Here is an 8,772-nt window from a genome sequence, read left to right on the forward strand (position 1 = left end):
TAAAGTACTGGTGATAGAATTTTATAATATTTCTTGTTTGCATTTTGCTTTCTTTTTTAACTGTGGGTTGAGAAGGTTAAGACTTTGCCACTGTAGAAAACAGAAGGTCTGAGAAGGTGCTTTGCATAAAACAAACTCATTAAGCATTTGCTTGATTCAATTTCTGTACACTTAGCAACCAAAATGTTTCTGAGTTTTCTATCTAACTTCAGTTAATCAAATCAGCAACAATCATACATCAAATGTAACATTTGTGAGAAACACATCAAAACCTTGCTGTTAATGGAGGGTCAAAATTATTTGGAAATTATTGTGTACTCTAAGCATGCTTTATGGACTACTTTCTTCAAAGCTGTTTACTGTTTCAGAGGATGTTGATGGTCTCTATTAGAGATTACTATGACACTATTAAGTCTCTTCTAATAAAACTTGGAACTATGGAAAATTGTCCTTGATGAAAAGGCAAAGTTAGAAATAGTGACTCTGTAAAATGATGCTTTCTCTACACACCAAAGATACAGTTCTGAGTAGCAAAGCACTCCATTAATTAAACAAGTCTGCATGCCCATAATTTAATTTGCTGAAAGAACTCACAAGAGGGATGGGAATCTGGGTTCCCTGGTTTCCCATAAATGTAATTGACATAATGAGCAGCTTTCTCTTTGACTCACAATGCCTTACAGTAATACCTGCCTCCTGTCACACCGAGCGCTCTCCCAGTTAAGCCGAGGAATAATTTTCTAAGTGCAATTCAGCTCTTTGTAGATAGATATCATATAGCATCAGAGACTTCCTGAATAAAGGAAAGGAAAATGACTTCAGTGAAGTTGGTGGGTGGAGATGTCAATGCTTGAGTCAAGACGAATGCATGCTAACACATTTCCTATTTCCCTCTATGGTGTTTTTAAAAATTTCAAATATTAAAGTGTAAAGAAAAATCTTTTCAATGAAAAATGGAAACTGTGTAGCATCTTACCTTAGCAGTTTGCAAAGTATGATTGAGTTCATTGACAGGGTGTTTAATGTGTTAATATTGTAGATGAAATTTTAAGATAAATTTGGTGCAATCTCATAAAACTTGGTGGAGAGTGGGTGTTTGGGCCATACCAAAAGGTGCTCAGGGAACAGTTTTGAAAACAAATATAGTGCTTCTCTGGGAGTTATATGTGGTATTGGGAATCAAACAGGCTTAATTAGTGGAAGGCAAATGCCTTGATATCTATTCTTTCTCTGCCTTCATGAGTCAGATATTTTAAGAAACATCTTTAATATTATTTTCTTTTTGAAAATTATAATAAAATAAAAATGTTAAAGTATTTACTCCATTTTCAAAGCATTGACTTCATTACTAAAATTTTCTATGATGTAAATTTAATGAGTAACACAACACTGACCATTAAGTCAGAATAATACTTGGAGGTACACAGCAATATTCTAAAGCAATGAATGGATAGAACAGAATTAACTAAAATTTTTCACAGCTCTCGTATTTCTAAATAATTTATTTCTATACTTAAGTAACTGTCAAAAACTCTAATATCACCTAATATTACAGTAATAGATCTTTTACCTGTTATTTGTATTGTTAATTTTTAAATCTAGTAGATAAAGAAGTTAATAAATAGGAGTATAATTTTATTCCCTCTTATTATCTGAAAACAACTTACACATCACACTTCATAAAAGTTTGCTTTCAGGGCCGGGCGGTGGCGCTGGAGGTAAGGTGCCTGCCTTACCTGCGCTAGCCTAGGAGACGGACCGCGGTTCGATCCCCCGGCGTCCCATATGGTCCCCCAAGCCAGGAGCGACTTCTGAGCGCATAGCCAGGAGTAACCCCTGAGCGTCACCGGGTGTGGCCCAAAAACCAAAAAAAAAAAAAAATTTAAAAAAAAAAAAAAAGTTTGCTTTCATTAATTGGTTTCTCTCATTCTTCTTCTTGCAGATCATTTTTCTAGCTAATTATTTCTAGCCTTTCTTATTTTAAATATACTTTTTTTCTTCTTGGTCTACATCATTCATAATCATAAAGAAAAACAACCAAGAACTAATTGATGTCATAATTTACAAGTTATATGAGGTATTTGTTAAACATTAAGCAATGTTCAGTGATTCTTAGATTGGGTTTTGAGAAATTTAGGATCTAACACTGGGAAAAATATTATTTTGAAAGCTTTCATTTTTTACCTGAATGGTAGCAATTGCCACACATACTGAGATCTTGAAAAGTTACAAGTAAAGGTAAATAATTAAAATAAAACTTCTATCCTTTTATTGAGGCATGATATTTTAGATCTTGCTTTATTTATCAACAAATAGTACTGTGATATTCTTCAATTTATTTTGTTTTATGATTCTTCTATCCTGTGATCACAAATTTAATAATGTGTAAAATACATATTGCTTATACTTTCATTTCTAGTTCTCAAATCTATGCTAACGTCTCTGAGAATCACAAATAAGAGAGGCTAAACATCTATGGGTTTTGAGAAAAAAGAAAAACATTTGTGTAATCATTCTCAGAGACAAAATAGAGGAGGATTGGAGGGTCCAGCTCCTGAGATGAAGCTCACCACAGCGATCATTTAGTGCAGTCACAGAAATAATTACATTGAGAATTAGCATAACAAAATGTGACTGAATGAGGGAAGTAAAAAGCCTGTGTAGAGTACAGGCCAGTGTGGGGTGGGGAGGAAGGACACTTAGGATATTGGTCATGGGAATGTTTCACTGGTGAAGGATTATATATATATATATATATATTTAAAAATTAAAAAAAGAAAAGAAAAGATAAGGCCTCCCAATTCTTACCACAGGCTATATTCTTTACACTGACTATATAGAAAGAGGAGGTACAGTAAATGCGCCCCACATACACCTCAACACAGGCTCTTTGCCTGGTCTGTATTGTAAATTGGGGGACAAAAAATAAATTAAAAAAAAGAGAGAGGCTAAAGTTCTTGCATCTAGGCCTATCCAAATGCCATTCCTTCCAAAAATGTCAAGTAAAGTTTTGAGAATATTTTTTGTCTTTGTCTCTCTTCTGTTTCTCCAATCCATTTTAAATAACAACCTAAATTTTATAAGTCTATAGTTCCAGAAAGGAAAGAAACATGATCAAAAATTTGATTTCAAGTACCATCTGAAGTAAAATTCCAAAAGCATGGCCAGTTGCTATATAGAAAGACACAAGGTACAATATGTTTACAATTTTTTTTACAAAGGAGAGGCCATAAAAAAGGGTTGATTCCCCTTCTCTGGGTAGGGAAACAGAGTCAGGCATTCACATAGGGTTATTAAATATTTGCTTTGAACCCTCCCATAGCCTACCTCCTTCTGCCTCAGACAACTAGATCAATGGGAATGAATGAGATTCCTGATACATTCATAACATACACGTTAGAAAACAGTTATGTCACATCACAAAGTTGGAGATTTGGAGGTGATGTTGTAGATTTAATGGTAATTAATAAAAATAAAATAAAAACACAAATATCGAGGGGAATGACAAGATTAAAAAGTATTTGCCAAACTTTCCTTTTCCTTATGTGTCTATTGAGACGTGATGTAAAGTTACTATTTTACTATTTCCAAGAAAATAAATGAAATCCATACTGAAAATAGTAATTTTATTCCATTAAAATAATAGAAAACTAATAGATATAGTTGAATCTAGAGAGGATATCATTCTATTGTTTCTGTAAATAAATTGAAAAGTTAGAGCACTCAATGTTTTGTCTCATTCTCTGTGAATGACGCCCAATGGAGAGAGGTCAAAGATGCCAATCTGATTGGTTTTAGACAGTGATACAACCTCTAAATTACATTCTAATCTCTAAATAACACAAGGCCACAAACACACGAGGACTGTCTAAACATTCCTCTTACCTGGGCATTTGAGCTTACAGACCAGGCATTTACTCAGTACAACATAGCTGTCCCATGCTGATTTTCAATTATTATTTAAGTTGACAAATACATTAATGACAGTGACTAAACACATAGAAATTCAGTGATTACATCAAAAGCAGAGACCAGGATATTTCACAAAGACAGAGGTCAATCAGCGGGAGCCCCCAAATTATAAAGTTATGACAATTTCCTATTCTAGTTTTATGTTGTCCTTTATATATAAAATATAGTAAAAAGGGGAGTGTGAAAGAAGAATAAGTCCAAAGAAAGTGGAGAGGAGAGGGGGAAAATGGAAAAGAAGAAACAGGGGCCAGAAAGATAGCACAGTGGTAAGGCATTTGCCTTGCATGCAGAAGGATGGTGGTTCAAATCCCCGAGTCCCATATGGTCCCCTGCTGGGGGCGATTTCTAAGCATAGAGCCAGGAGTGGGCCCTGAGCACTGCCAGGTGTGACCTAAAACCAAAAACCAAAAAAAGAAAAGAAAAGAAGAAGCAACGTACAGATCTTTTTAAGTGCAAGACATATTTAAAAAAATTTATTATTTTTATTTAAGCACTATGATTACAAAGATGTTTGTAGTTTAGTTTTAGTTATTAAAAAAGAACACCCCCCTCCACCAGTGTAACATTCTCATGACCAATATATTTAAACTTAATTAGGGATTAAATTTAGAAAACAATTAGTGTTGAAAAATAGCCAGATATTTAATGGCTAATATTCAGATGATCAAATACTTTCTTCTCCCTAACATAGTTTAATGGACAGTTATACTTTAGATTTGCTAGTCTCTGTTAATTTCTCCTGGAAATGAAATTCTCAAGTTCATTTGACTCAAATATCCTTATATAAAAAGTGCTAGGATTTACACCACAAACATTCAGAACCTTTATATATTTCATCTCTCTTTAAATGGAAAATCATTTGGGAACTTTTTAAGATGAAACACTAGGGACAAGCCTTGTAATTAAGGTGGACATGACAAAAAAAAAAAAAAAACTACTTGTTTTCATGAAAACTCCTTCCAAAGGAGGAAAGTGCACAATTCGATTTGTTGTTAACATTGTTAATGGCCTCTCAAGAAAAATTTTAGCTTCTCTATTTTTCACTGAAGCCTCAGAAGTGAGGGCATCTTAGTAAATCAAAGCTCTTTGACACACTTCTCATCACTCCAAAGGGAATTTCTTTAGTTTTCCTGGTATCCTGAGACCTAACAAGCACTCAGACAAGGACAATAAAATAGCCCATCCATTAATGTCTCCTCCCTTGTTATTTTTTCCCATTTCCACCTATGTACCTTTTTCTCCCCTTTTCTTCCTTCTATTCTCTCTCTCTCTCTCTCTCTCTCTCTCATCTCCTCTCTCTCTCTCTCCCTCACTTCTCCTCTCTCTCTCCTCTCTCTCTCTCTCTCTCTCTCTCTCTCTCTCTCTCTCTCTCTCTCTCTCTCTCTCTCTCTCTCTCTCTCTCTCTCTCTCTCTCTCTCTCTCTCTCTGTTTTTCTGACCACACCCTCTTGATGCTCAGGGGTAACTCCTGACTAAGCGCTCAGAAATTGCCCTTGGCTTGAGGGGACCATATGGGATGCCGGGGGATTGAACCAGGGTCCTTCCTTGGCTAGAGCTTGCAAGGCGGACACCTTACCTCTAGCGTCACCTCACCGGCCCCCATTCTATCTCTTTTACCTTCCCTTTTCTATCCTCTATTTTCATCTTTTATCATTTTTTCTTCTTTCCTTCATTTGATATTGATATTTATTTCTTACTCCTAGACAGACCGTGTTTTGATCAGAGATAGTTAGTTATTGAATGCATTCCCTATTGTCAGACACAGAGACACAGTCCGTCCTCTATTGACTCTTATCTACTGGTACTTTCACTTTATCATCATGCTTATTCTGGTATTGCCATGAAATATGTACTTCTCTGAAGTATCTTATATTTATCTAGGAAGACACCCTCCAGTGTGTATCACTTCAAAAACTCTCATCACCCTGACTGTTGCTTACTATATATAAAATATACTTATATAATTTATCCTGAGAGAAAATACAATTTTCTCATCTAAAAGTACTCGAACTTTATGCATTTGCAATTGTGCTTTGACTTGCAGATTCCTTCTACACTAAGTCATTCACTCGACATTTGCATAATATTTGAACCATAGCAACATATCTATGACTTCCCTCTATTATCTGCTCTATTGTACTAATCATTTAAATCAGGCATGTTAGTCATGCAATTTGGCCACTATTTCACTACAAAAATTCCCGAAATGCCTTCAATGGTTTCTATGATGGCATTTGAAGCAGTTATTGATAGTATGAATCTAAACGCAGAAGAGAGACTCAGAATGCAATTTCAATCTGACATTCATCAGCATTGAGAAGACATTTAAAGTTCTAGTATCATACTTGATAACTAGTAAAATGGTAAAGTTCTTGCCTTGCATGTGGTTGGCCCATATTTAATCCCCAGCACCCCATCTGGTCCTCCAAGTCTTGCAAGAAATAATCCCTTGCAAAAGAGCCAGGGGTAAGATTAGAACATTACTAGATGGGGCCGGCGAGGTGGCGCTAGAGGTAAGGTGTCTGCCTTGCAAGCGCTAGCCAAGGATCAGGACCATGGTTCGATCCCCCGGTGTCCCATATGGTCCCCCCAAGCCAGGGGCAATTTCTGAGCGCTTAGCCAGGAATAACCCCTGAGCACCAAATGGGTGTGGCCCAAAAAAACAAAACAAAAAAGAACATTACTAGATATGGCCCAAGCCTATTTCCCCCCCCAAATAAATAATTTTTAAAGCAAAGGATGAGAAAAACCTTAATAAGAGAGAATTTCAGTGTAAAAATAGAAGTGGGAAGTCTGTTTTTATTTGCATAGGAGCAGTAAGTGTTGGGGGAAATTATAAAGGATCCCTTGGGGATCCTCAAACTTTTTAAACAGGGGGCCAGTTCACTGTCCTTCAGACTGTTGGAGGGCCAAATTATAGTAAAAACAAAAATTATGAACAAATTTCTATGCACACTGCTTATATCTTATTTAGAAGTGAAGAAACAAAATGGAAATAAATACAATATGTGGCCCGCGGGCTATAGTTTGAGGACTATTGCAGGGTTTCTCCACTCTTGAAGCATATTGTCATGGGAACAACTACAGGCTCCGAAAATGCTCATTGTCAAACCCCAAGGTCTTTTTATGGTGTCAAGAAATATTCTGCTCTGTGTGGTTATCAGAATCAGTCCTCCGTAATTAGAAATACTGGTATTTGCACAGGTCATAGAAAGTCTAGTATAGAATCTTTCTTTTTTTTTTTTTTTTTTTGGTTTTTGGGCCACACCCTGTGACGCTCAGGGGTTACTCCTGGCTATGCGCTCAGAAGTTGCTCCTGGCTTCTTAGGGGACCATATGGGACACCGGGGGATCGAACCGGGGTCCGTCCTAGGTTAGCGCAGGCAAGGCAAGCACCTTACCTCCAGCGCCACCGCCCGGCCCCATAGAATCTTTCTTAATGGATCCAGAGGTTCTGCTCTGTCACAGTTGTTGTAGTCATTCTGTAGTTAGTGCTCTTGAAAAACTAAGGGGAAACATAGTGAATGGTTTCAGGAGCAAATATTCACATGAACATTGAGTGGAAATAAAAAATAATTATACATAAACACCAAGCCCAAAGTCAATAACAACAGAATCAAGATAACCTAATCTAACGTCACCTAATGTGAAAATATAACTGTGAAAGACTTGTTATTCACATTGGTCACAATAAAAATTATTTAAAATAAAAAGAATTGGGAACCATCAAATGATAAGATTAAATAGGCGAGACTTTTACATTAAGACAATAAAAAATGTAACATAGTATTTTCTGCTAACGGCACAAATGTACCTTCAAATGGAGAAATGTATCATTATTTTATATAAATAAGATTTGAAAAGCTATGAAAGATCACTGAACCAAATTATTAATGATCATATTGGGAAAATGAATGATATGAAAACTGTGAAATGTCTAACTTATAACATAATTATTCATTTATATACACATTTGCTTGTCTTTATTTCAGAAATACCTATTATAATTTCCACATAATTTAACCCCACCATAAACTTTTAAAGTAAGTTGATATTCACAGCAGATGAAATACCAATTAGACTCTTTCAAGGTTATGAATGTATATGTGCAAAATTTGAAGAACTGTTTCTTTTTAATATCATAAATGTCTTTCATTTTAGAAGTTGTGAATATTATGATTAACAGGAGAAAAGTCACTGCTCATTTATAAAGCACCAGGTTTGATCATTGGTATGAACTAAAATAAATATTAAAAAAATATTACTTATTGCCTAATACATGAAGCTATATGATTAAACAAACTTTGATTCATTTAAAAGTAGAAAAATTTATAAAATATATTCTTCAATACACAAATAATTTAACATTTTCAGTTTGAGAATTCAATATATCTTGACAGAAAAAAATCTACAAGCATCAAAAATTTCAGAATAAAGTTATTTCAAAGTTATGAATGGTTCTAAATTATATGATACAAATACACAGAAAGATTCGTAATGATTATTGAATGTGCTTGGATCCATGCACTAGAATATAAATAAATAAAAATTAAAAAGTATAACACTACTGCAATAAAATAATTAAAATAAATAGAAATAAATCCTAAAATAGAAAATAATCTTAGTGCAATACTACTGTACATATTACAAAACTATATCTGTTTCTTTCTGGCACAGTATAACATGACTGACATGCCTGATTTTTACATAGAATTATCTTTTATTTTTTGTTAGGCTGGGTTCTTTTTGGGCCACACCAGCAGTGCTCAAGGTTACTCCTGGCTTTAGTGCTCAGAAATAT

General features: G+C 34.9%; 1 non-coding gene across 1 annotated transcript; it reads left to right on the forward strand.

Moving 5' to 3' along the window:
• The first annotated feature begins 2,791 nt into the window (after nt 1-2,791).
• Nucleotides 2,792-2,924, forward strand: LOC126016656 (small nucleolar RNA SNORA51). The gene has a single exon (XR_007498441.1). It is a non-coding gene; the product is annotated as a small nucleolar RNA SNORA51 (small nucleolar RNA).
• Nucleotides 2,925-8,772: the final 5,848 nt, after the last annotated feature.

The sequence above is a fragment of the Suncus etruscus genome, chromosome 8 (assembly GCF_024139225.1).
Source record: "Suncus etruscus isolate mSunEtr1 chromosome 8, mSunEtr1.pri.cur, whole genome shotgun sequence".
NCBI lineage: Eukaryota > Metazoa > Chordata > Mammalia > Eulipotyphla > Soricidae > Suncus > Suncus etruscus.